Source organism: Tenebrio molitor, chromosome 4, assembly GCF_963966145.1.
Source record: "Tenebrio molitor chromosome 4, icTenMoli1.1, whole genome shotgun sequence".
Taxonomy (NCBI): Eukaryota; Metazoa; Arthropoda; class Insecta; order Coleoptera; family Tenebrionidae; genus Tenebrio; species Tenebrio molitor.
In genome coordinates, this window is record NC_091049.1 from 19,760,950 (window position 1) to 19,788,917 (window position 27,968).

General features: G+C 36.2%; 1 long non-coding RNA gene across 1 annotated transcript in view; it reads left to right on the top strand.

Annotated features, from left to right (window-relative positions):
* The first annotated feature begins 6,970 nt into the window (after positions 1-6,970).
* LOC138128602 (uncharacterized) overlaps positions 6,971-27,968 on the top strand; it is a 36,853-nt gene continuing 15,855 nt past the window's right edge. Inside the window, exon 1 of the long non-coding RNA XR_011158790.1 lies at positions 6,971-7,043. This is a non-coding gene — a long non-coding RNA (uncharacterized lncRNA). The remainder of the gene's footprint in view (positions 7,044-27,968) is intronic.

Genomic DNA, 27,968 nt, shown 5'->3' on the forward strand with positions numbered 1-27,968 from the left:
CGCAGGCTTGCAACGTGACAACAATTTGGCAGGGAAAATCCAACGTGAATGGACTTTATGTATATTTGTAAATCGCTTATGAAACTACAATAGATGACGTTGTCAAATCTTCTCTACGATGACATTTGTCAAATCTTCTCTACGATGACATTTGTCAAAGTTAAGACAATCAACTTTTTTTTTAAATAGTACATTATACATTTCTTAGTCTATTCTTGTAAAGCTTTTTTTTCTACATTTGAATGTGTAAAAAAAGTTGACACATTAATGGTGAGCGGTTCCAAAGGGGCCTTCAAATAAAGAGCTATTTCCGATTGTCTGTTTTCTGCACTTCCTCCTATTGCCTCTGTTGTTTTTCACTGGCTAAACGTCTATGATCACCCCATAAATTGAACGTTGTCGATTCTGGAACAAAAAAATTAATTGCAAACATTTTATGTTTTCTTCAATGAAAATAACTAACCACCTGTCCTCTCCTGTGGTTGGTCTTCGTTGGTTTGCATCAGTTTGCCCTCGGGTTCATCTGGACGCTTATTTTGCATTATCAAATTATGCATATATTCTATAGCTTTGGCACAATACAGAGGATCTCAGAAATAATTTTTCTTGAAGCGTGGATCAAGTATTGTTGCTACTGCGAACATTTCCATCTGCTCAGCTGTAGCCAATCTTTTATGAATTTCAGTTGACAAAGTCAACTTTAAAGCTTTTCCAAGTACTGAACCTTCATCCACTAAAACTTTCTCCAGACAGGTTTTAAGATTGTAGACAAGGGGTATAATGATACTTCCCGTTGTATACTTGGATGCAGATACCTCACGCGTAGCAGATTCAAATGGCTGTAAGAGATTTAGAACAATTTCAAGTTCCCGCATCTCTCTTGCTGATAGCATGGATAGTGCTGAAATTTCACTGCCGATAATGGAATTGATGTGGGTCCGTAATTTCAAGAATCGTTCAAGCATGTAATACGTCGAATTCCAACGTGTGGGTACGTCAACAAGTTTTCTTGGTTCGCTTTTTTTTGTGCCTTTCTTAAAGCATCACTTGCGACTACACTTTGCTTGAACCACCGTACTGTTTCCTTCACTTTCTTTAACATTGCGGATAATTCTTCCACTTCTTCAATGGCCTTTGTAACCACTAGATTTAGTATGTGTGCAAAACAAATAATATGCTTTCGTTTGCCAAAACAGATGTCTACTGCTTTGGTCATGTTAGCAGCTCCATCCGTTACCACACAGGAAATTTTTTCCTATTTATTCCCCATTCGTTACACACTTTTTCCCAACTCTCAGCAGTATAATCAGCAGTATGGCGCTCTTCTAAAAGTTGCAGTATAAATTTCATCACTTTTAAATAGCATATTCACAACAAAATTGTATATTTTAATGAAGAAAATAAATTATAAACAACGATAACACTAAACAATATCGAAATGCATAACTCATTGTTCATTTTTAAGCCTCCAAATTAAATGAGAGGACATTATCGATAAATGCCGTGAGTGTGACAAAGACAGGAGTATACACGATTTTAAGGGATGTTTGTATCGTGTCAAACAGATTGACTTACATTTACGTGAGATGGAAATATTGGCGCAACCGTTGTGCGGGACACTGCTCCCACTCGACGCGACAGTGTTTACCCCCATCACTTTTCGTCACACAAAAAGGTTGCCGATCAGAATTTCAAAACCCTGCCATAAAAAGTTTCACTTCAAAAATACAGGGTGGAAACTTTAACTGGTATAAAATTCATAACTTGGAAATAGGCGATTTTTGTAAAAAATACCGAAACAGGTCCATTTTTATTTTTCTTTGCCCACATTTTGACGCATATGGTTTTTGCATATCTGCTCCCGGAAGGGCGCAACCACCCCCAACTTTTTTTTTCAAACGTAAGGGTATATCAAGTGACACCTCGTTTGAAAGGCCAATTTGTAAGGAATACAACGCACTATTTGTTTCTTGAATATTTTTAAAGCCTACGTGCTAAAAAATAAAAACCAATTCTATAAGTTCAACACTATTTAATGCAACAAATGTTCAAAATGGGCACCGTTTCTCTCTTGGCAAATTACAAATCGATAGTAACATGCATCCCTGAGGTTTTGTAACATTTCCGGTGTGATTTGGCTAATTTTATGGTTCATGCCTAACACGTTGCTTAAAGGTCCGCAATATTCTTCGGTTTTAGGCATGAAGTTAGGCAAATCACACCGGAAATATTACAAAACATAAGGGATGCAGGTTACAATCGATTTGCTATTTTCCAACAAACAAACGGTGGCCATTTTGAAAATTTTTTGCATTAAATAATGTTAAACATATAAAATTGGTTTTTATTTTTTAGCACGTAGGCTTAGAAAATATCTAGGAAACAAATAGTGCGTTGTATTCCTTGCTAAGTGATCTTTCAAACGAGGTGTCACTTGACATACCCTTCCATTAAAAAAAATAGTTGGGGGTGGTTGCGCACTTCCGGGAGCAGATATGCAAAAACCATATACGTCAAAATGTGGGCACGGAAAAATAAAAATCGACCTGTTTCGGGATTTTTTTACAAGAATTGCCTATTTCCAAGTTACGAATTTTATTCCAGTTAAAATTTCCACCCTGTACAGTTTGTATTGTATTGTGTGGGTTATAACAAACGCAAGATCTTATTTTTAATACTATAATGCTACTCGTACTTGAAATTCACATCTATTTTATTTAATAAATATTTTTTTCCTTGTGGTTTGTTAATCAGCTTATAACTGTTATAAATTAAATAGTAGAGAAAATTTTCTTACTTAGCAATTTTGCAAAATTCCTCCATTGTCTCTTGAGAACCAAACTTTAAGATCACATGTTTGGCTACACGTAGTTGAAGGCGTAACTGGTTTCTGTCCATGTTGCTGATCACAATTTCATTTTTGTAGTAGAAACCGTCGTAAAAAGATTTAAAGAATTAAACGTAACGACCGTCTTCAGCATTGCGACCCACACTTCTGTCTCTGGCGAGCCTTCCACTTTGATAGTGACATTTTTCAGCACACTCATCTCGGGTAACCGTTTTAATCTGACCATCTATTCGAAAGACAAAACACATTTACCTAAAAACATTAACAAACAAGGAACATACCTTGCTTTTTTGTTTTATTCGAAAAACTTGTGATAAAATATTTCCCCACTGCACAGTGGGCCGGAAATACTAAAATATGGCCAAAATTCTGATTTTGATTTTAATGGGTTCACTTTGTCCTAAATAACACGGAACAATTAATGAAAAAAATTTAAAATAGAAAGGGGTGATTTTGAGGGATGGTTTTTTAGAAGAATGGTAATAAAAATCTGATTTTGATTTTAATTGCTTAAAATCGCCCTATATAATACGTAAAAGTTAATTTAAAAAATATAAAATACACAGGAATGTTACTTATTCGCTGCCACTTTCTGACGAGGAATTGCTTTCCTCAGATTCAGATTCCAAATTTCTTGACGTAGACGCGCCAGTTGCTTCTTTGAACTTTCTATTGAAGGCTTTTCCAATAAAGACAAAACTTCTTTACAAATTGTTGAACTTTTTCTGGGGGTTAGCTGCCGCAATGATTATCTAAGTGGATCTGATCTAATAAACAACCTATTTAATAAATCCTCATTGGTTGATACTCTAGACATTTTACGCGCATGGAACTCTCTAAACTGCTTCAGGTCTTTATTTCTTGACTCCTGGGCCTCCTCTGATAATTGACCAATGGGCAACATTGCTTCCGTAATTATAATAGCCTCATGTCCAGGATCCGGCGTGTAGTGTGGTCAAGAAGATCCTGCAGGCGAATTTCAGCCGAAATTTCTGTTATAGTTTGGCCTTCTATATTTGGATAGCAGCGCGATTTGGCATCTCTAATCTTATGATAAGATGGATAAATATCTGCGAATTGATTTTTTGCTGTTGCTCTGTGTGCTAAATATGAGTGTTTGCTTTCTTTGGTCTCCACCATCAGTGACAGGGCCTGGTCAGGTGTAAGGGGAGTCTTTTGGCTTGAATACCAAGCCTTTAACATTCTTTGAGGTCTAGTAGGGGTAGTAAAAACCGCCTCTGAAATCAGGGTTGCGGGACTCGGATTTCCCTCCTGTTTCAGGCCTTTCTTAGCCGCCAAAGTAAGCTCCTCAGCAGCTCTTCTCTTGGTCCTTGAACTGCCCTCACTAAATGCTACTTTAGGGCGACCGCGTGCCCCGCCTCTACCTGTTGACGTACTTGGTTGTTGATCGTCAGTATTTTTGTCATCGCTCTCAGTCTGGTGGAATTTGGTCTCAAAATTAAAGGGCTGGTTAAGCCAGCCTTCATTTTCTTTCAGAAAACGTTCAATCTTGCGGCCACACTTATCAATCCGTGAATAAACTGAGTGGCAGAATTTGTAATTAAATGCCTTCAATCGTGTCATTATATTTTCATCACTTTCTATCGCGAAGTGTTTAATCAGATGATTATAAAGATGTTTCGTGCGTTTAGAACGTCCTTCTCCGTTTTTCTTGTATAAAATGTCAAAGACTTGTTTTCTTGTCTTTTTTACTTTACTTTTACACTGTGTTGGGTGACTAAAAACGGTCTTACGTTGTTAATACACTTATGACTAAGGCTGGGCAAATATGCAATACAATTGCAATTTTGTGATAATGACTTTGTTCGTTTGAAAAAGTTCATTTAGTCTTGTAATTTTTGGCAACACCCATTCCAGCAACTGGTAATATAATTTCATAAAAGGATCGTTAAGCCACTGATGTATACGTTCAGCTGCAACAAATTTTAACTCCAACCACTGCTCATTGAAGTAAAGTTGTAGTGCTGGCCACTGTTCTAACATTCTCGTTACTATACTTACAAGTGTAAACCATCTAAAATAAATCAATAAACAGTTAGTTAAATCATCATATACAGTGCCTTTTTTTTTAACGCTGGCCATAGGAATTTACATGACAAAAACTTTGGATCCTGTTAATAAGCTTTTTATCAGGAATTTTTAAGTGAAATTTGGCAGAATATTAGATTAGTATTTTATAAATCAATTTCAGTTTATTTTATACTACAGAATAAAATAATTACGGAATTAATTAAAAAAAATACTTTTAATTTTTTACACTATTTCTTGCCCAGAAGGTTTTATAATCGTTAGACAGTTACAAAATGTTCCGACAAAATTTTTATGATCGTCTTGGTTAGTATCTTGCATCATTTCTTTATTTGAAAAGGTGTCCATTGAGAATTGTTACTGTTTGACATTTGTTGAGTTTACATTACGTCAGCCGACTTGGCAAGCCATGTGCTAAATTTAATAAACTTCTTTTTGCTCTAATTCCGTGATTATTTTGTTTTGTACGATGGGCCGAACTGAAATTGATTTATAAAATACTAATCTAATATCCTACCAAATTTCACTTAAAAATTCCCACTAAAAAGCTCATTAACAGACCCTAAACTTTTTAGCATGTAAATCCCTATGGCCAGCGTTAAAAAAAAGGCATTGTATACCTTGATCAGAAACATGCCTTGTTTGATATGTTTGTAGTATTTTATGAATTTCTAAGTTACAATATTTCTGGAATTGAGCTAGCGCACATTGCCTTTTTACACTCGACTTTAAATAATGATACACATTCCTTGCTAAGTCCTCTAAAGATCTAGGCAATTTCTTGCATGCCTCACTTCCACATATATGTAGTGAATGACATATACATTTGTACACAGAAATTCCAGGACACATTTCCTTAAATCGACTGGACACGGAGTTATGTTGTCCCATCATTGTGTTACACCTATCAGAGGCGAATTCAATGATGTTTTCAGTTGGTATATTCCGTAATATAAAACTTTCAGTCACTTTGGTAAATAAATGTTCTGCAGTCGCTTCTTAGGGAGTACTTGAAGAAGAATTAAAGATTTGAACGAGTTCCTAGAATTTAGTAGTTATTCTGCCAGCTGATTCATCAAATACTTTGACTAAAATGCACGCAGTTTTAACACATCCATCAATATTCTGAATTTGGTAGACTTCAACTTTGTTTCTAAATGTCTTTTTTCACATTCAGATATGACATTTTTTACAACACCTGTAGCTTTTGTTCTTTTTAACTGCAATCTTTGTGCAATTTTTGAATCCGTGAAACAACTTTTTAGTAATGGTATTAAGTGATCCACAGCTAAAAAAGCTATATTATGTTCCGCTAGAAATGAACAAATTTTTAATTCAGCATCTTGAACTTCTTGTTCCAATGTTAATTCAGTTTGTGATTTAGGAATTTTTTACATTGTGCTTGTTTTGGATTATTTTCCACAGGTTGCAGCCAATATTCCTCTTTGGTCAACCAGTCCATTCAAAATTTTTGTTTTCTATGGCGTTGTTTTCTTTTTTAATTTTTTTAATTATCCCATAATTGTTAGAACAACTTGGTTCTGATTCTGAATCTGAACTGTTTTCTGTCATCTCTTCGTAAACAGGTGTATAAATGCATTTATAATTAGCCTACCAAAATGTCATCTCAATTAGAAAATTCAGTTACATAATCGTCCTCGAATTATCCACCATGTCGCCATCTGAAATGTCGAAAAACTCTTATTGTTAGTTGTCATTTTATTGTTTTTCGCCATTAACGTGTAGATTTGCCGTAATGTCGCGTTCGCTTTTGTTGGTGTGTTGTCGATGTGCTTTTGAAAAGTTAGTCTGCGGTCGCGTCTCAGTCCGAGGTATTTGACGGAGGGCGTGGCCTCGATGATCTGGTCTCTTACTTTAAGCTTAGTTATAATTTTATTATTAGTGTGTTTTCTAGTGTACAGTATTGTCTCTGTTTTATGTGGGTTTATATCGATGAGTCATTCGTCGAAAAATTTTAATATAAAATTTATGTGAATTTGGACTTGCTTATTGGCCACCTCGCCATTAAAAGAGTGTGCGTAGATGGCCATGTCATCAGCGTAGAGAGCAATTTTTGTTTTTTCAAAAGTTGGGATGTCATTGATGAACCATGTAAAGCGTCTGGGTCCCAGGACTGATCCTTGGGGTACTCCGGCTTTAACTGATTGGGTTTCTGATAATGTGTTTTCGATTTTTACTTTAAAAGCTCTGTCTGTTAGGTATGATTGGATTAATTTGATTATGTATATTGGAATTTTGTATTGACGTTAGTTTTTGCTTGTTGAAATTAGTGATTATGTCCGTTATAATTCTCGTGACTTGTTGCGTGGTGTCGTGTCCCGGTCTAAATCCGAACTGTTCTTGTCTCGTGAGGTTAAGTTTTTCACCGTATCTGATGAGTCTTTCATTTACAACTTTTTCTGCCACCTTAGCAAGCCCCGAGAGGAGACTTATGGGGCGGTAGTTGCTGGGGTTTGTGGGATCTTTGTTTTGTTTAGGAATGGGGACTACTGTTGCTATTTTCCATTGTTTGGGGAAGTGCTGGAGTTGAATTATTGAATTGATTATGTAGTGTAACTGTACTAATGCTTTTTTACTAAGGTTTTTGATTACTTTGTTGGGGATATTGTCTGGACCAGGAGCTTTATTATTTGGGAGGTATTTGATGATGTTGCGGATTTCTTCGGGACTTGCTAAGTTGTCTCTGTCATATTGTTTTGGATTTTTGTATATCGTTTTTTGTATTAGTTCCGCTATTTGATTTATTTCCTTTTGTTTTTGTGTCAGTGGTCTGTTGTCGAGTTGGAGGTTGTGTACGTCGCTGTAAAATCTGGCAAGAGTGTCCGCTTTTTGTTTGTCTGTGATGGCGGTTGTGTTGTTTGTGATTAGGTTACCGACCGGCGCCGGCGTTTTGCTTTTGCGTAAGAGTTTTGCTGTTTTGTATAATGTGTTGTCTTTGATGTTTAATTTTTCGATTCTCTCTTGCCAGATTTTGTTTTTGTTTTTGTATATTTGCGCCTTAATGTCTTTAGTCATGTTTTTAATTTGTTCTTTGAGGGCTGGGTCGGCTCTCCTCTGCCAGCGTCTTCGCGTCGCGTTTTTCATGATTATTAGTTGTTTAATTTCGGGAGTTCTGTGTTGGGTGTTTGTGTCTATTGTGTGTGTTTTAGTGTGTTTGTTTTATTGCTTTTTGTATTATTTGAGTGAATGTGTCGATGGTGTGTTCGAGTTCTTTTGAGTCAGGATTGTTTCGATTTATTGTTAGTAGATTGTCAATTGTTTGTCTGAATTTGGTCCAGGCTGTGTTTTTATATGTAATTTTTGTGCGAGTTCGGTTTTCACGGTATTGTCCATCGGTTGTTATTATTACTGGGTTATGGTCAGAGTTAAGTGCGGTTAGTGTTGTCGGTCTGCTAATTGTTATATTTTTGGTAATAAATAGGATAGGTCTATTGTGGTGGGGCTCATTCCGTTTTCGGGGTAATGTGTTGGCTCGTCCGTGTAGTTTAAGGTCAGATCATTGTCGTCGATGTATTTTTTGAGGAGATTGCCGCTTGCGTTAGACCGACCCCGGTTCCAGTCGCCGTGTTTGGCATTAAAATCTCCTCCTACTATTAATTTGGGGTTTCGTTCGAATATCTTTTTTAGATCTGTTTTGGTGAATTTATCCTCTGGCGGATTATACGCTGCTGTCACGGCTACGCGATTGGTTAATTCTATTGTGATTGTTTCGATGCTATTTGTGTGGTTAGTTTTTATTTGCCGGTGTGCAATGTCGGATTTAATCATAATCGCGACGGCCCCCGCTCGCGTGTTTGTCGGTCTGTCGTGTCTGTATGTTTTGTAGTTGTTAAAGTACAGTTTGTCGTTAGTGGTCAGTTTCGTTTCATTAGTTATCATTATGTCTATTTTTTCTGTCGTGAGAAATGTTTTTAGTTCGTCTATTTTGTTTGTAATTCCGTTGGCGTTCCAGGTCGCGATTTTGATATTAAATGTCATACTTAGATGCCGATTTCAAGTTGAGTTGCAACTTGCATTGTCATGGTAACGGCACAAAATTGCAAGTTTGAGAAAGATGACGCAAATTAGTAATTAATGTGTGGGACAAAGATAGCTACACATTTGCGCTGCATCACCTATTTGTCACCCTGACTTGAAATCGGGCTCTTAGTGATATTTTGGGTAAACTGGAGCACGGTCATAAATCTCTCTTCAGAGCTTTTTGCATTACTTAGTAAATTGTTGAGATCTCTTAAGGCTGTAATTAAATTGCTTACGTTGCAGAGGCTGTTGAGTGTTTTTATTTGTGCAAAAAGGTCTGAGGGGCTACCTTGGCTGTTTGGTGATGATGGTATGGCTTCGGTGTTGCTGTGAGCTTTGGTGTTTGAGGTCGAGGGCGTGGCTTGTGTGCTGCCACGAACGCTGCTGCTGGAACCGTTTCGTTCGATGTTTTTTCTTATTTCCCAGACGTTTACTTTAGGGAGAGCCGCTGGGACAAATTTTTCGCTCGTGGTGTTGCTCCGGTTTCTGCGCTCTTGGGCCGCTTCTAGTTTTTTTTGGTACTCCGGGCAAATGGCGTTGTTGGCGGTGTCATCGCCATCGCAGTTAACGCATTTTGGCTTGATTTTGTTACCAAGCTGGAAGTCACGGGCAGGGTTGTGCAAGTAGTTTATTAGAAATTTTTTACACAATTGAAGAAAGAAGAAGATAGGAAAGAGCGAAATTTTTTCTGGCGCAGGGCCAAGGTTCGCGACATGACAAACCCGACGGTATGAGCTACTGTTCCGCTGAAATTGTGAGGATAAGGGCACAATTCCAGCTGCCTCTTCAGCTGGGGCCAAACGAAAAGAAAACGAAGAAAAGCCGACAAAGAAAACCCAAAGAGAAGGCAAGGTAGAAAGGATTAACGAGAACGACAAGCGAAGGGGAAGATGAGGGATCGGGAAGGAAAAGGACACAAACAAAACGGTCGCGGTAACATGCGATTACTCTCGGCCTAACTGTGAGCGAGAGTTTACTGAATTCTTTACTTTTAAGGTTACTTTCGAGGTGTTCGAGTAACGATGGTGCATCCCCAAGCATTAGTGGAACCCATGGGCCAAATCCGCAAAAAAGCGAAAAACGAACGGAACGGAATTTTCGAACCGTGACAAACTTTTAGGCTTCAATTTATTTTCTATTTTCCTCTTCTTTTTTTTTGGTTCTACAGAAGGCCCAGGCATATTGTATTCAGCGATTATTTCAATTTGTGCATTAACTGCTTCAGCGTCAACAGTATTACCTTCCATACAGACTTGTTCCATCTCCATGTTCAATTCATCTGGTATTTCATCACATACCCAAATTTGACTATCAAATTCAGGTGTGTATACTGCACCTCCTGTGAGTCTTGGGAGGGTATTGCGTTTTCGCTTGCCTCACTAGCGGCAGAGACTTCGCTGTCACTAGAATTTTGAAATAAATCCGGTGATGAGTGTGATGACATCTTCTGGCAGCGTTTTCTAGAAAGCATAATTTGTAAAAATATCTTTATTTCATTTATCGTATCATTAACGATTATGATCTTACACATTTATTGATAATTATGAAGTCCATAATATTCGAATAACTCAGCTTCCTTAGTTAATTATAATACGTTAGTTAGTTTTAATAATAGGTACATTAGTTACGCGCTCATAATACGATAAAGCTTGAAATATAACTCGAATATTATGGGATTTAAACAACGCTCGGACGTTGTGCAGGTGGCTCGGCTAATCGCCTCGTCACCTGGCAACATCCTCGCATATTATAAATCCCATAATCTTCTCGTTATATTAATAGCTATTATTACCTGTGTTTTTCTAAATGTCTTTGCGTGGTGTTTTTCAATACACGCTTGCAAATGTTGCACAACGCAGTGTTTTTATTATTAACTTTAATTTGATGAAAATTTCCCCTTTCCCAAAAACTATGAGGTGGTCTGGCAGCCCCAGACATTTTCAAAATCATGAAACACAAGGGGGTTCACCCGAAAAGCTAAAAACACAGTTATGTTTATGTTTTTTGCATTGCACGCACGTGTTATTGCATCCTACGCGACAACCCCTCAACGCTTCCGCTTGAATGTATCTTAGTAGAGGTTAGAATAAACTACAGAAATAAATTACATTGTCTACATATTTTACATTTTCTACATTTACTAAATCCCAAAATGTGTCTAACTTCACAACCCTGGTCACGGGCCAGGTGGTCCCCGGCGCATTTCACATATTTCGCTCGGGAGTGGCAGTTGGCGGTCGCGTGTCCCCATCTTTGGCATCGGTGGCACTGTACAAAAATTTGATTATTTATATGTCTCTCCCATCTTACTCTAGTACTGAGGAGAAACTTGGTATTTTCCAGTGTGTCCAGTGTATAGTTTTTGTCTGTGACGACCAGGTATGCTGGCCTGTTAGTCCCTCTCATACAGTAAATTTCTAGTACGTTAATATTTTCGTCTAGGAGGGCCTCCGCGATTTCCTTTGGCGCTGGTCTTTGATCTAGCCCTGTTAGCACGAAGGCATGTTTTTTTTCGTTTTTATGCGTGTAAGTGTGGAAGTCCACTCCCTCGCTCTTGAGAAATTCCTGCACCTTGGTCCAGTTCTTCTTATTTCTGGTGTATATGTTGGTGCTGAATTTGGTGAATTTGATAGTATAGGTATTGGTTGCCGATAGAATTTTTTAGGGAGGTTGTAAGTTTGTTGTGGTCCTTGGAGTGGCCGTGGACGATTATCGGAGGGGGTAACTTTTCCTTTTCTTGTGATGGTGGTGTGTCCATTTTTTCATTTTCCTCGACGTTTTGAAGTGGGTCGTAGGTATTTTTTAGCTCGAGCCTGTTTTGTGATTCTGTTGTTGTTTTTGGCTTTTTGATACGTCTTCTTTCGCTGGGGCTTTGCCAGCCTTCGTTGTGTTCACTTGCATCACTTTCACTCATTTCTGCGTTTTCGGTCTGTGTCACTTCGCGTTGCTCGTTAATTTTACTGTTTTTTAAAAGCAGTTTTAATTGTGCGCGGGACGCGGAGGTCATTCGCGGCCTTCTCGTTATTTTTGTCTTTACTCGTACAATGTTGTCACTCGATTTAACTTTTTTTTAATCCACTGCGATTCACAACAATTATCCCGTACTTTTGGTAGCGGGTGGTCGCCCGTACTTTTGTTAGCCGATAGGTTTTCTTCGTTACTAGGGGTTGTATCGCGTCCGTTCGCCTCAGCGGTCGGGACAAGACTGTGTTTCGGACCGGTGTGTTTTTTACCAACAATACATTTAAGACAGTGATCACAATATTTTTTAACAAATTTAGTCATTCCAGGAAACCAAAAATAATGATTTAGCTTAGCAAATGTTTTGTCTGGACCTAGATGACATAGTTCATCGTGGAACATTCGCAATAATCCCAGGCGACTGCCTTTTCGTACAAAAGCTCGATAAATTGGCGGGTTTCGTCCGGGATTAATTTTCCGAAACAAAATATCATTTTGACAAAAATAATTTGTCGTTAACTTTCCCTCGATTAGTTTTTGTTTAATTTCCTCCGTTTCCGGATCGTTATTTGGAGTAATTTTAAGCCAATTATTTGTTGTTATTATGTTTATTGTTTTCGGAGGTGACGGACTCATAGGGTTTCTGGTGAAGTAATCAACATGTGGAATGTATTTACCCTTTCGATACTCAATTTGAAAATTAAAAGATTGTAAATAAAGCCACCATCGGGTAGCTCGGTGGCCGCATGGCTGTCGGAGTGCTCCGAGGTCGCGGTCCCGGCGCTAGTGGGTTCGAATCTCACCGAAGGGGGAGGATTTTTTCCAAGGAAGGAACCTCCGCCGGGCCATGGATGTGTGTGTATGTCTTTCAGGGGCTGACGGTAGGGTGGTGGAGGGAGAGCGACACTCTTCCGACACCACCGCGAGGTCAGCAGGGTTCAAATCCCAGGCCGGATGGGCCTCCCATGGATGTTGTGTGTTGCATTTGTGTTGTGTTGTCCAGAAAAGAAAAGGGAGAAGAGAGGGTGGGCGTGGGTGGCCGGGGAAAGTACCCCGGAGCCCCGCCGCACATAAGGAAAAAAAAAGAGGAAAAAACAAGCGGGCCGCAAGGTACCTGATAGGCCAATGGTGAAAGGGGAAAGGCTATATAAAAAAAAGTAAAACATAAAAAAAATAAATAAATAAAGCCACCATCGAGCGACTCGTAGGAGAAGCTTCTTTTTATAATTGTCTGTCGTGACGTTGGAAAAGAATAGCGCCAAAACCGATTGAACTCGCATCCGTGTGCAATTCCGCTTCCAATGTAGGATCGAATATGGTTAACAGCGGTTTTTTGCTTAAATATGCGTAAACATAATTTTTCGCGGCTTCATGGTCTTGTCCCCACTGGAATTTTTCATTTCATTTTGTAAGTTTTGTAATGCACGCCGTTCGTGTTGAAAATTGTGGGATATACTTTCGAAAATACCCTGGTAATCCCATAAACTGTCGTACCTGTTTAACATTTTTAGGACTGGGCGCATTTAAGAGATCTTGAACTTTGCTATCTCCGGGTTTCACACCGTTTTGGGAGATCTCTCGACATTTTTTAAGATTGAGCGAAAATCCTGCTTTTGTCAAGACGGTTAAAACGCGTTCTAATTTTTCCATTCGTTCGAAAATTGTTTTTGACGGGATCAAAAGGTCATCCAAATAAATGAGGGCATCTTTGTTGTTCAAATTTCCCATAGCGTTGCAAATCGCGCGCTGAAAAACTGCAGGAGCGTTTGATAAGCCGAACGGGACTCGTAGATATTCGTAATGTCCGTCAGGTGTCACGAAAGCGGTTTTTTCTATGGAATTTTGTGCTAGCGGGATCTGATGGAAATCAGCGGCCATATGGAGGGTTGTGAAATACTTGTGCTGGCCCAATTGATCGATGTGATCATCGATCCGGGGTAATGGGAAACGGTCTTTTACGGTAATTTGATTTAACGTTCGAAAATCGACACATAAACGACTACCGCCGTCTTTTTTGTGGACTAAAATTATTCAGCTGGCATAAGGCGAATTACTCTCGCGTATGATGTTATTTTGTAACAGATCTTCGATTATAATTTTGACTTTTTTGCGTTCCGATAAAGCCATGCGATACGGGTTGTGACAAATGATTTTGTCCTCTTTTAACTTTATTTCCATTTCCGTTGTTATTGCCGATACCGAATTTCCAGTTGTCACATAGGCGTTAAATCGTGACAGTAAATCCAGTAAGTGACGTACGTAAACCATCCTTTTTTCAGTGGCGTATGAACAGTTTCTGTGGAGATTGCAACATTATGAATATTTTGAACATTATTAAAATAAAGCCGTGTTCTCTGTGAATCGGTACAAATCTGAATCCCTTTATAATTTAATAAATCTCTCCCTAAAATAGCATCAGGGCGCATAACAGAGCTGTCAAATATGTACATAGAAAGCTGTTCCATCTTTTTCAATTTTTAACGTGGTTTTATGCGAAGCTGGGGTCAAAGTATTGCCAACACCTTTAAGAAAAATAGCAAGCTGCATTCAGCTCCCGTGTCAATCAAGCATTTTACACTGAGGTCCTGTATTTTAAAATCTGTCGAAAATTCATTATCCAAGTTAATGCAAAAATGATTTATGTGAGAAACGTTAGGTCGTTTTTCAAATTTACTTTTTGCAAATCATTCGTCTGCTGCATGACCAGGCTTATTGCACCAGCTACAAATGATTTTGGTTTTATTAAATTTCGGTCCAGAATTATTTCTTTGTGCAATGTTTCGCGGTTCTTCACAATTTCGGCTTAATTGACCTGACTTATCACAATTAAAACACAATTTAGCATCGTTACTTTTGAGCTCAAATTGGTAACCTCGTTTTAATTTGTTGTGTGATACGGGCGCTTTGTTGGTCATTTTATAATTACTTAGCAAAACCAACAATTCTGCTTCAGATTTAACGTTACTATTAAAAGTTGCCGTTTTTACATGAACGTCTCCGATGTCACCGATCACGAGTTCTAACAGCTGATTTTGAGTCATGGTAAAATTTAAAGATTTTATCAAAGCGATCTTTTTTCTGGCATACTCACTGTAGGAAGAAGCATCACCACTAAGATACAAACTGGTCTTACGAAATTTTTCGTGGAGATTTCTTTTGGGCGGATACATATTGGAAATTTCGGTCCTGAAGTTTTCCCACGATTTCTCATTTGGTTGCCACATGGGAAACCACTCATTTGCCTCTCCAACCAAACTGCTATCTGCCCGGGAAAGCCGTTCATGTTCCAACCAATGGAAAGTCGCCCCCAATTTTTCAGTTTCATCGTACCACTTTGACGCTCCCCTGTCGTCGGAAGATGGGTCGAATTTCGGAAGTTCAATTGATGCGGAAGAAGTCGTCCTCCTACTCGAGTGGTCTTTCATTTCTTGCAAGGTGGCGGCAAAAATACCGTTGTTGACACCACTTTTCACCTTACACTGTTATGTTTTACACTGATTGGCCGCAGTGATTTTAGATTAACGATTTTATTTCAAGTAAAACAAAACTTTACATTTCAAAACCAGCTCTTTATTCTTCGGCTGCGTGTTACAGAATGAGTCAAAAAGTCTAAAACTATAGCATTTTATGCAAGAGCTCGATAATTAGATATGACATTTACGACCCAGCTGGGGCTTGATACTTAATCCCCCAGCTGCTTGCTCTTGACCCTATCGGGGTTAAAATAAAAATCCCACGCCTTAACTTAAGTCCATAAAATGTTCGACAATAAATTATATAAAAACTAATCATTAACCACAGTAAATAAATTCTAAAAATTAACAAAAAGGGTCCTTTTGCCTCGGCTGATGCCGCAATCCGACGATATTGGTGGAAATGCTCACATGTACAATGGCCGGCAATAAAAACTAGCCATTACGTTCACCTCACGTCAAGATCCAAATGTGTAATTAATGCCTTAATGACACATTTAAATGATGCCTAACTTTTTTTGCCGGCCACTGACGTGTTCTGGCAACACCACCTAAATGAATTCATTTAGGTGGTGTTGGTTCTGGCATAGGTATATCCATGCGATGCGACCCCCAAGTCAGCAACTTCGAATACATACTGTAAGAAAATTATAAAATTATGCAATGAAAGACGTGTTTCATGAACAAACTTTAATTCAACACTAACTTAAACACACCATCTCACTATTTTATATAGCGAGTCAGTCATAACATTTAACCCTTCGTTAGGACTGACATCGAGCAAAAAACCAATTAAGCCAGCTGCAGCTATATAATTCAAAAATGCACTAAAGTCCGTGATAACTTATAATATACCATAAACATCAACCAAACTAGATTCTGTAATATTATTAACACTATTCCCTATTCCACAAAAAATAAACGAGGTAATTATTAGGGGGCCAGTCGTATTGGGTTCCCACAGGTTCTTATCAGCGCTCAGATATTGTCGGAGCCAGATTTTCCTTACAATACACTTTTTGCAGTTCATGATTGTGTTTTTAAATAGGTATTTTAATTGTTAAATAAAACAAACAACATATACAAAACATATTTTATAAACAAAATATAATTAAGTACATATGTATGAATAACAAAAAAAATATATGTACTCACATAAACACTCATCAATATCTTCTAATAATTGCTTATAATTGCACAAGTTTTCAGTTTATTTACAATAAGACTCTTTGGTACCAATAACTTTTATAATATGATTTCCCTACCCTCTTCAAATCAAATTTTATATTTAAAATATTGTTCAATAATGGTAGCTTCATTTTATTCCTTCATTTATTTTTTACAATATTCATGACACTGAGCACGCGTTCGACATCTGCATTCGAGTGTGGTAAAGATAAAATCTTGAATGCAAAATTTACTATATCAGAAAATGGGTTCTCATTAGATGCATCTCTATAAAGGGCCACTTCCACCCAAAAAAGTTCTGTGTCTGTTGTCTCACTCCATTGAACTAGATGCAAATTGTTTCACTGATGTTCAATTTGTGTCAACCTTGGTCATCATTACAAAATCAGTGTTGTGCAAAATCAAGAATTGGTAATTTATGAGGCCGTAAGCACTCCCTAACAGAGAACAAGTTCATTTTTTGTAAAATTTTGACGTTTTCAGGGAGCTGGTGCTACGCTTACGCATACGCTCATTTCCTAGGCACCAAAAAAATAACACCTGAATACGAAAATATTTATAAAATAAAAAATGAACAAAACTCTTTAAATTTAACAAAAAACAAAAGTAAACAGGGATTTTTTTTTACATTATTTCTTGAGTCTCTTCTTCATTGGCATTTTTATTGTTTTTAAAATCATACATTTTTGTGTTATATAAGTTAAAATGATACTGCACGCCCACGCTGCACGTACTATTCGTTGACGACAGACGACAGACGAGAATCGTCCGTTCTGCGCAGTGACCTCATCAATTGAGTAAAATTCAAATATCTCAATATTGGAGCATGATGTTAGGGGTATACTACACTTACACATTGCAATCTAACACGCCTAAATAGTGGTTAACGGTTCGGAATAACATATAACAGTCTCCTAACACAATTTTAATGAAAAACTTGAACCTTAGATATTATTTATTCAGAAACATTTGACATACAATTCATCAGAACACTCCAACATAAATTTCAAGATTCATTCACAATTGTCTTTTTGCGCGATTGTACTCTATTTGCTTGTTTACCACGTCTGTTTCCAAGACGGTAAGATGTGTTTACTAATTGCTAACGATAAACTCGACGGTAAGTAAATTTATTCAAAATTAACCAATTATAATAATAATTTTTATGTAGACCGAAATTGAAGACAAGATGTTCCTCCAAACAATTGTCTTCGATCAGTACATTGTCCTTCTTAATACTTATAACTTAATATGTGGATAATCGTGTGGCAATTTTAATCATTTTTCGTTTGCCTACTTTGATAGTACTTTTGTTATATTCTTTTATCCGGAAATACTCGTACATTCGTACGTGACTTAAAAAACAACTTTTTGGCTTTATCTGAACAATTAACGTGAGAACGTGACTACTTTTGACCATCAAATTTTTTATATAATTTTTAGTAATTAACAAGGTAATTATGTTGATAAGCACTGCACTATTACTTGATAGTATTATCCCTAATAGTGTAGGTATGTACTCCGGCAAAATTGCCGTGCCGCCGGGTGGTGGAGGGTTAAGATTTATTATTAGCAATATGCTACAGAATCACGTACATAAATAAGTATTAAAATACTATACAAAATAGAAAAAAAATCTCCATTATATGATTTGAAAATTTGTTCTATCTGCTCTATTTGTAGAAGAAACTCGTCAGATGGTTTGTGCAAACCTCCTTCACTTAAATGGTCAGTCCATGTGTAATTTAAATTGTTAGACCTTTCTACATTTGGATTATCTAATTTGTAACAAATAAATCCAGCTAAATTTTCTAGTCCATCATACTCTAGTTCATGGAGTTCTGCGTCAGTCGCTTCCTGTTGCACATTACAAGCAAGTGGATTTTCTTTCGAATCAAGCTTATTGATCATTGAGCCACTTATAGGCAAATCGGGAGTACCTATCATCCTTTTCTACATTTGAGAAATCAGAATATGCGCCCTCATTTTTGCCCATGATCTAAGAACGCAAGCGATATTTGAATTCTAGGGCGTTTGTGTGATCCTGAAGGCCACCTTTCGCTCTGATAACCCCGAAGAAATTCTCCAATACGTCTTGATTTAAGCGCCTTCGTTGCAAATCCGGCAATAATAATTTCAGGGCATTATTTGACATGAGAGTACCTATAAAAAGGCAACAATTAAAGTGAGATTAAACAAATGATTAAACGTCTTACCAGTTTGAAATGGAAGCAAACAATTTCTGCCTTTTACTCTAAGATTAAGCATTGTTTTAGACTTTCCGTCTATTATTTGGTTTTGTTCGTCAATTGAGAGGCCGTAAGCTCTATTTCTGGTTCTATAATCAGAAACAGGCACACTAACATTGAAGACATCAAACCAGTCATTCACCTATAACAGAAAGAAAAATTAAATGACAATGCATTAAATTAACAAGCATACTTGTTTAAAGATCTCTGTACATTCAGACCAATTCATGTCCTGTGAAAGGTGTCTTATGCCCGGTTGCACAAAAGTTAATTGGCCATTAATCGGTTGTTAACGAATAATTAAAAATTAATAAATTATTAACGGATGATTAACAGCTTGTTAACGGTTTGTTAAATATTTAACAAACGTCAACGCTAATCTATCATTAACGAGTAATTAAGACAAGTTTGCGTTGCACAAACATTAATTGATTGTTAAACAAGTGTTAATCGTTGATTAATGAAATAAATGACATTTGGGCAATTAACCAAATATTAATTTCTAGTATCCTGTGTGTACGTGTATATTTGTTGAAAATAATTTAAAAATACAAACACATGATGCTATCCGACTTGTCTTCTACATCCAGTGATGAACATGACGTAGAACCACCACGAAGACCAGCACGACGAATTCGATTCATACGTGATCGAGAAAATCCGTTTGAACTTCACGATGATGTTGAGTTTAAGAAAAGATTTCGTCTTAACAAAACAACACTGATGAATTTAGTTCATTTAATAGGGGACGCAATTGAACCAAGGACCCGTAGAAATAAATCTCTCGATGCACGTGCGCAGATTTTAATTACACTGCGATTTTATGCCACGGGCGGTTTTCTGGAGTTAATTGGTGATTACATGCATATTCACAAATCAAATATTTGTAGAACAATTCGGCGTGTTACTAATCAAATCGCACAGCTTTCACGACAATATATAAAGATGCCCAATAACAATCAGGAATTAATGGCAACAAAACAGGGATTTTTCCAAATTGCTGGCTTTCCACGGGTTGTGGGTGCGGTCGATTGCACGCATGTGAGTATCCAGTCCCCTGGTGGACCCACTGCTGAATTATATAGAAACAGGAAAGGATACTTTAGCATCAATGTTCAAGCGATTTGTGACTCCGAATTAAAACTGCTACATATCATTTCTCGATGGCCAGGATCCGTGCATGACAGTACCATATTTAACGATTCCCCTCTTCCTGTTGAATTTCGTATGGGTAGATATGGCAATGGCTTCTTACTAGGCGACAGTGGTTACCCCTGTAAACCGCATCTTTTAACACCTGTGACTGTGAATCAAATGAATGCCAGTCAAGAGGCTTATAATAGGGCTCATATCGCTACTCGCAATACAGTCGAGAGGTTTTTTGGAGTTCTTAAGCGCAGATTTCCCTGCTTAAAAAATGGTCTACGACTCAAACTAGTCACTACTGTCAAAGTGATCGTGGCTTGTGGAGTACTACATAACATCTGTAAGGAACAAAATGACGAGATTGCAGATTATTTTGAACCAATTGATAATGAGGAAGATGAAGAATTCGTTTTCCACGAAGGGAACAATAATAACCCAAATTACGCAGTGCGAAATGCATTGATTGCTACCGTATTTGCCAGATAAATAAAAGTACATATTAAATTGTATTAATTCTTTAATTTATTTATTTCCAAACGTAACTTTTTTACTTGTAAACTTAAAACGGTTCTTTGAATTTTTTCATTTCTAATTTTTTCCCGGTAATATTGCTTCCTCAAATCTTCGCTTGTTACAGTTACAGGACGTTTTCTTTTTCTGGACAATTTGGATGGTTGGGATTGAATTACACGAATCGGAATGTCTTGATGAGAGGGACCAGGTTCGGGGTCAAGGATATTCACAATTTCCGTTTCATCTGTTATCAACACAGCTTAAAATTAATATAGAAATATACAGGGTTATTCACGAGGGGGTACTTCTGAATTTTTATTTTGCCGCAACCAACAATACCAATGGCAGTACTACTAAATCAAATGTGTTATTTATTTTAAATTAGAAATCAAAGTAAGTTGGATAGATTTGTGAGAAATGTCAGATAACCTGTATTTAATCAAAATTCAACACATAAATTAACAAATTAAGTTAATGTAAAAGGTGTGTCTACCATCGGCTTCTAAACATCCGCAGCGGCGACAGAATTCTTTCCACACTCTCCATAAATGAGAAGCATGTCAGTTTTTTCGTCAAAGATTTTTTGCTTTAACGTCAAAGAGACAGAACTAAGGGCCATCGTGGATTCAGTAATAATTATTTTCAAAATTTGAAATCAAGATATTGTTGCAATGTGTATGTGGGTTGCGGTAAAAAGAAATTCAGAAATACCCTTCTCGTGAATAACCCTGTAATTATTTTAGATAGTAAATTACTAAAGTAGTCAGCTGCGTTGTCAAATTCATTTTGCAACGGTTGTACTTGCTCTCTAATACTAGCCAACAAAATTTCTTGCTCCGAAGATAAAACAAGATCAGCAGCTCCACCACCCGTTTTAGAAATTTCTCGCTTAAAGTTTAATTATTTTTTTTTTTTATAATGACAAAACAAATATTTACAACTGCCTTGAGTTAAAGATATTAGACAAATTTGCTACCTTATCATTATTCGCAGCGCGTTTTGCCTCTTGCTCTAATAATTTTGCTTCATAGTTGCCATGCTAGATTTATATAAATTAATTAAACAAACAAAAATGTTGCATTGTTATCATTTTTTGGTGATTACAATTGAAGGGGTGAAAAGAGGTCAAGCGCATTTTCAGAATTTTAAGATTAATTGAAGTTAAATTACATAAGTAATAGTAAATTAAATTTTAACAGCTATATTACATCCTTTTAAGGCAGAAAATGGACTTGAATTATATACTGTAATGTTATACTTCATCCAGTGAGATTGGGAGATTTTAAATTATCCCAACACTACAAAATGCACTAGAATACATTAATGAGACCAAAATTTCAAGACAAAAATGTTACTGCTTGACGGATATATTTCAAATTTTACATGCGCTAGGTATTACCTACTTTCTCTACATAGAATTTAGTGACTCTTATGTCAACCAATCTCTCATTGGACAAACTTTATAATTCCAGTTGTTTACAATAATTTTCACTTGTCATTTTTCATTTAAAAAAAAAACGCTTAAATTCTTTCACTTCTGACCCCAGCAATTATTCTAGGCTTACATGTTGCTCAGCCACAGATTTTTTGGTTTCTCTTTTTAAATTTTCATACAGCACTTTTAATTGTTTGCTGTTTCGAGGTCCAGTCTCAGCCGAGCAATTATAATGATTTTCAATTTGTTCCCATGCTTTTTTCTTTCTGTCTACCATGAACGCTTTGGTTGATTTATCCTCTACTATATGTTTATAACTAAAATAGAGGATTAAAGGATTGGAAGCGGACAAATTGAGATTTTAGGTTATGTTAGGGCTTTGTTGTAACAATAATAAAAACACACGAACATTCTCAATTCTCATTAGAATCGTAAATACTCACTTGGCCACAACGGAAATGAGAGTTTCTTTTTCACGTTGGGTGAAATTAACCCGTTTTTTGGCTTCCATATCAATATTATCAATTAATACGACAGGTTACAAACGAATATCCGCGTTAAATGTCAAAAATGTTAATCACCAATCAGAGCAGTCAGAGCACTATTTTGGCGGTGTTGTCAAGTTCACTTATAATTAATGACCAATTACGAAATGAACGATTAAGGAATCATCAAATTGTTTTGTGCAACGGAATTATTTTTTAACAAGCAATCAAATATGATGAGCCGTTAAGTAATCATCAATTAACAATAGCTTTGTGCAACCGGGAATTAGAGTGTCGCATCTACTAATAGCCTTTGATATGGTGTGCGAAAAAAGCTTAGAAGCGAATTTAACTCTTTGTCGTTGAGCGCCACCAACATTTAGCTTCTCCTTCGTCATTTTGTGAGTGATTTTTAAATCAGATACAGATGTTGCATCCAAAACAACTTCTACAATGCTTTTCTTTATTTTCTTCCCATTAATAATAAAGCTTTGATTGACGTAGTGGTTTCGAATTAATTTTAGCAAATGTGGAACATCTGCTAGGACAAATATTTTTTCATCATTGTATGGATTAATGAAGTAGGGTCTTGAATATGTGATCCCTAATTCTTTGTGTAATCCCCTGTTCCCACCTCCTAAATCAGAAACGGTACAAACACTTGAAAGCCTAAAAATTTCAGGATTTAAAATATTCCACAATAAATTTTAAATTTTACCTGCATCTTCTACAATCATTATCTACATCATACGTAGCGCAGTTCATTTTTAACTTTCGTAATCCTGCCCTAATACTTAAAATGGCTTTAAGATTTGGATTTAGTATCCTATTTCTTAATTTACTCTTTATAATATTCATTTGCCTGAACAACCTCTCCACTTCTGCGTTCGTGTAAGGCAAAATTAACAACTTACGAGCTAAATCTACCAACTCTTTAAAGACACATTTTCCACATGCATCTTGATACATTCTTACCTCGATCCAAAACTTACATGTGTCATCAATATTTACCCATTTTACTGTGTGCAGATTATTCCATTGATTTATAATTTTATCCAAGTCAGAATTGTTGGTTCCCATATACTTTGCCAATTCAACAATAGATAATGCGCTCTTCATATAATAATAATAATAATAATGTTTATTCATGCAAATAACTTTACAGGCATAGCACCTGTCAGTAGAAACTCATTCTTAATCTTAACATAAAATTTAGGTACCTAACTAATTTCAGTTGTACCTATACAGTGCTAGATCAGTTGACAGAAACTCCTCAAACGAGTAGAATGCGCCCCGCAACAAGCAATCCCCAGTTACCCGTAGTACCACTTCAGTGTGACTTTTATGTGAATTATATGTTGAGGATCTAAGCATATTCGTAAGGAAGTGTCTTCTTTTTAACAAGTATGTACGAACTTAACCATTCAGAATATTCTTCCACCTTTTTAATTATTTCATTTTTTTCCCATTCATCTAAGCATTTTTTGAATTTATCTCGTAAGGCAAATGGTGCATTTCTAATAGGAGAAATTATCGGCTTGACATTTTCTTTTAATTTGAAATGATAGGGTTTATTCATTTTCCCGATACCTTTGAAAACGTTATCATATTTATGTATACAGTACGAAGGTACATATATCAGAAAAAGAAGAAAAAATTGGTGATGACGTCACTGCGCAAAAACCAATGACGTCATTTAAACAAGTTGCATGTCACATGATGGCATTTTTTGAAATAGAATCGACCTGTCCGAGCAAATTTCCGAAAAACGTCACATAATGCTATTATGAATTTTGTTCCAAACTTTATGTTCACAGTGTACATCTGTTTTGTATAATTTGTAGTTCCCTAATTCTGTAATTTGGCAGCGTATACAATAATCATGATTATGTGTGGTGCTATTAGTGATGTGTATAGTACAAGTTTAGTATATGTTGACAGATTTTTAGAAATTCTGCTTAGAAAGAATGCTTTCTTAGACATTTTATTTTGTAAGTATAGCGCATAACTGTGAAATTTTAACTTGCTGTCTATGATCACTCCTAAATATTGTATTGCTTGAACTATTTCTAATTTAACATTATTTATTTCTATAATCGCATTATTCACATTACATTCATTTTTAATTATAATATAAAGGGTGTTTTTTTAAATTTGGCGTCGAAGTAGGCGTTGGAGAGTCGTTTGAGTTCGCACCACTCGTGTAAAAGCGTAAGATTTACACAGCTGATCCGTGATCCGTAACCTGTATAGTGCGTTCACAATGGACACTTCAACGCAAAAAAAAAAAAAAAAAATCGTTATTTACACTCAATTTATGATTACATAAATACTGGGTGCCCCAAAATTCGCGGAAGAACTCAATGAGGCATTGTCAATTCATGTTAGAAAACAATGAGAAGAATAATAAAAAAATTCTATACCTATTCGATTTGAAGATATGGGGGCTCAAAAGGTGCAGCTTTGATCTCATTTATTTTAAAAATTAAAAAAGATTTTGACTATTTGTGTTTTACTAGCCAGTGGTATAATAATTCTCAACAATTGTGATGAGGCATTTTCTTCATCACTTCCAGCACTTCCAAGTAGTAATTTCATGTCCGTTTTACCTCAAATAGCGTACGGCAACATGGCTTTGATTTTTCTCTTTCATATCAATGGATACAACAAAAATGAAATATTTGCAGACATAGAATGTTTTTCAATGTTGCCAAATTTTGTGTAACGAATAGGTCCATATCTTCTACAAAAAAGATCACAGCTTTTTATTTTTCACAATGTTAATTAAATCAACTTAAGTACATAATGCTTTTGTTTTACAATACAAAAATCACCGATAATAATGCGGAATCTGGAAAAGTGCCCCGAATGCTTGCAACTTTTCCACGATGAATGGCACGGGAAATCCTCTCAAAAAGGAATTTCTTTGATTTTGAATCGCCTGATTACGCAGTAAGTCGGTTTCCAATGACATTAATGATATCGATGGCTTCTTTGCACCAAGGGCCTAAGGTTTCAAAGGCTAAACCTTTAAATACGTAATTTGATGAAATAATTGAACTATATTTGCAAGCCTTTTCAGCGGCAAAACCTGAAACTTCAGAAGTTCTCAAAACGTAACTGTCTGCAAGTGTATCTACTGTCGCGAGCAAAAAAAAACTGGTCGTCAAAATCATGCTTTGACACAACAGAAAATGCTCCATTGTAAAACGGTCGCAAATATCATAACCTATCATCATGTTGTATGACATTGATTGTCATTTTTTTCTATTTTTTTTGACACTTTGTTGACATGGGCGTAATCAGGCAGGGAAAAATTTTGAATTTGTGACAGTCTAACCAAATTTTGAAATGACATTAACGACCAGAATTTTTTGCTGGCCACAGTACAATAGTAACGTCCCAAACTAAAGGAGTTCTCACCCTACCGCTCTTATGGGATTTTCAATGTATAGTTCCGGCATCATATCTCCGTTATTTTTCAATTTTTCCGAATCAAATTTATATTTTTGAAATCCTTGCACTTTTTTCTACAAACTGACCGTATGATTTTTCAAAATAGCAATTTTAAGGACCAAAAACCTTACATTCGTAAACCAGTGTTTATAGGAATCTGAAAATCAGGCATATCTTTGCTCACAGTGCGTATTTTAACAAATCATCCGGTCAAATTGTAGGTTATTTAGTTTTATATCGTTCAAAAAAACCCCATTGGAATCCGACTGTTCATCAATCTGTAATTTTGCGGGAACAATTTGTCTCCAAATTTCGATTCAAAAGCACACTATCCTTTTCTTGCTAGCCTTCTTGTCTTACTCATTGCCGTTTTCACAGAAACCTCGTTCAGCTGTAGGTCGAGGGATGGTCGAGGGTACATTTATGACTCTATTGTTCGCCTAATGCCAAAGATCTCTAAGTAAACATTTACACACATAAAAAATATGTACTAAAATTTGAAAATGGATTCATTTCATAATGATCAAACTATGAATTCAATTTAAATATCGAAGTATGAAAAATGTATGACGATAAAGTGCCCGTATACAGCTTATACAGGGTCCCCAAAAAAGAAAACGAATCCATAACTCCCTTATTTATACTATTTATCAACCGAATTGAATGGTTGTAAGTAGCCTACAAAAGGGCCTAATAAATTCATGTATAGTCCCAAGGACAATGGTAAACTATGAAAATATTTTTTTTTCAAACGCGAACAAATACGTATTTTTTTTTTTTTTAGTAATTTTGATAGAGATTTTTATTCTGAAAACAACAAGTATCACAAGTATACATTTACATAACAAAAATACAAAAAAAAAAGTTAAAAAACGCTACTATCGTCCATGCGCTCCATTTTGGGCAAAACATTGGCGGCATCTTTGCGCAATCCCTGTGTTATTATTTGTCATTTGTTTTTCCACCTAACTTAATTTGGTTGTTATTACACTGTAACGCAATACATTTTGATAGCTTCTCGCTTGGTGCTCGTCATTTGTTTCAAAAGTTAGTGTTATTTTTTTTATACGAGGTTATACTTGTGATGTTTTTTTCATATTAGCGCTGATCTCAATTAGCCATTGCAGTATTTAGTGGCGTAGGGCTATTTTAGTGAAAAATCTCTCCAATTTTTTTTTGGAATTGAACATCGTTTTTCGGCAAAATGGTTGATAGAAAAGTTGTTCCTCTTGACGAGTTCTATTACCAGTTAAAATTAACACACGTATTTCAGAAACACCCTGTATTGTTGTTTTCAGAATCAAAATCTCTATTAGATTTCTAAAAAAACGTATGTATTCCCGTTTGAAAAATTTTTTTTGACAGTTTAACCTTGAAGCGCTTAGGGCTATACGTGAATTTAATATGCCATCTTATAGCCTATTCACAACCATTTAATTTGGTCCATTGATCATTAAAATCGTCCGATAAATAAAGGAACTGGTCTTCTTTTTTAGGGAGACCTGTATTAAAAAAATGTCTCCAAACGACGCCATTGAACAAAAAGTTATTATGTACATAAAAGCATGATTGGTACTACCAAAGTCAGGAGCAACTGCGTATCACTGGCAAGAAAACATGCATATTAGGTGTGTGGACTGGCTACGGGGAGATAAAAATTGAACATATAAACAACGATGATAATTTTTGAAAGCAGAAAATGGAAAATGCATTGAAGTCATTTAATGTAAAATGTTTGCTTGATAATTTTGTAATTTAATATACCGGGTGAAAACCTTTGATGCATATTTTTTATTCGGTTTGAATAAATGAAAACTAAATTAAAAAATATTCTTGCACCCAATTTTTGACTCGAAATGACCAAGTAAGCTCTGGATATTTGTCAGTCACGTCATTTGTCAAAACAGTCTGATAAAAATAATAAGTAACAAAAATAAAAATAATAATAATATTGTTGTTGTGGAAGAAAATTTCCAAAGATGGTTTAGTGTTAATGTGTGGTGTGACATTTTTGGAGGTAGATTGGACTAGTGGGTCCATTTTTTATTGATAGCAGTCTTAACTAAACAAATTATCATATTATTTATTATCAAACAAAATATGCAACTTTCTGGATGAGATGCC